Raw genomic sequence first — 2,258 nt, 5'->3', positions numbered from 1 at the left:
CTCACCTAGCATGAGAATATCCAAAACAAAGATGCAGTGTGTGATATTAATCGAGTTATTCCTCTCAATGACTGTTCAAAAATATCCTCCCAATTATTATTTCTTTATGTTCATTGTTTATTAAATAGTTGGGAACCTCGTGAAAATAAAGGAACAGGGTTTGTTTGGTTTTGTCATGCTCGGGGCCATAACATTGAACTTCATTCTCTTAAGTACGAAGACTTAACCTCCTTGAATATACCATCAACGTACTCAGTGGAATAGACCGACGTATTCAAAAGACAATGCACTCAAGGGACTAAATCATTGTTCTCAAAAGGTTGAAGTCAACAAACTCAAGAGGTTACAATGTACTACTCAGTGATCTCATTCATCGTACTCAAGGTGTTAAATTCATCGTACTCAAGGTGTTAAGTCATTGTACTCATCGTTTTGTTCAAGGAGTTACTATATCTTACTGAATGGACCGATTAATGATAATCAGAGATACGATATCTTATTTAATGGATTTATTAATTACACTCAAAGTTACGATATCTTATTTAATGGATTTATTAATTATACTCAGAGATACGATATCTTATTTAATGGACTTATTAATTATACTCAAGGAGTGTGCAACTACCTGGAGGTGTTAAGAAAATGCACCCATGGAAACACTCTTGTTGCTGACAGGTTCTGAGAGTACAATTGGAGATCATAAACTGGATTCAACATCTCACAAGTCGGTCCATTATGAAGTTGCGTAAATCTGTGCATTATAAAAAGAAACGTGTGTTACTTGTTGAAAGGTAGGTGTTATATTGATTTAATGTCCAAATTTATTATAATATGGGATGAGGAGAAATACCTCTAGTGCAGCTGTTGTGGACCACGCCTGTGACTCGTGTGCGCTGCGCTCACTCACCTGCGTAAGATAAAAGTATATATTATACATCGACCAGGAGTGTTTTAATCACCAAGTTTTCGAAATAAAGATCTCGGTCATTCACTATAGATAATTTCATTAGTGTAAAACAATATTACATTAAATTTCAATATACAGTAGAATATTCTCGCTGTTATCAATGCTTTATTAAATTTGAAGGTGTATAATATATATATATATATATATATATATATATATATATATATATATATATATATATATATATATATATATATATATATATATATATACACGAGAGGTGGCTGGCCAGCAGCTGTTACTCTTTCACCTGAATGTCGTGACGTAATCAACTGGGTAAAAGATCACATAAATGCCACTATGAAGCAAACTTTTTTCAATTAAACGAACTTTCTCTTGAATAAGTTATAAATTAAATGTGTATACGAAAATATATTGTTGCTTTTGGTACAGGAAGGTCATTGGTATAGAGGAAAACAATATTCCTTCTCAGAGTGTGGAGTAACAGGTATTGTCGTTCAGCAGGAGATAAAGTAGGAAACGTTCTCTCTAAATACAGCCTCGCGTTGTGTACGATTGATGTGGGCGGGAGTTACAGCCCGCAGTGTTCACAGGTCGTCAAGTGTACACAGTTCTCGCGGGCCGGTAACCAACCCAGCCATTGAGAAATATTTGGTTAAAGAAGCTGCCTGTTGCTGATGCAAGGAAGTTATATTACAAACAGTGTCACACATTACATTTCAGGCACAAATTAATGCTTAAATAAGGGTAGGTATGTCTGTTAATTAACTGGCCTCTCAAAAGCTTGGGAACATGGCTGTACTGAGCTGTAGGTGACTCGTTAATATGACCTTTGAATATTTACATAATAAACACAGTTGACAGCCGCCACCGTGCAGAATATTTCATGACATTGAAAGACGTCGTTAAGTGTACGTAAAATACCAGGAGTTAAAAATAAAAAAAATTTTGAATTATCCAGGTGTTTTAGACTTGTTGGTTTGGTTAATGTTTGACTCCTTGAGTACGATGCCAATCCCCTGAGTACTTTGGGTTAGGGTAATGAGTAAGATAACTAGTTCCTTGAGTACGCTGGATATACCATTCTTCACTCTACGCCACACAAGTATATTTGTATGATAGATCTCAAAACATTTCAGGAACGTCGATAAAAGAGTCACGAGTCAGGCTGATGGTCGGATGCCTGGTCTCTCTCTCTCTCTCTCTCTCTCTCTCTCTCTCTCTCTCTCTCTCTCTCTCTCAACACTACACAGCATAACAAAAAGCATCATAGTTCCAACACACACACACACACACACACACACACACACACACACACACACACACACAC

This window comes from Homarus americanus, unplaced genomic scaffold, assembly GCF_018991925.1.
Source record: "Homarus americanus isolate GMGI-L3 unplaced genomic scaffold, GMGI_Hamer_2.0 scaffold269, whole genome shotgun sequence".
NCBI lineage: Eukaryota > Metazoa > Arthropoda > Malacostraca > Decapoda > Nephropidae > Homarus > Homarus americanus.
This window is presented reverse-complemented; position numbering follows the sequence as displayed.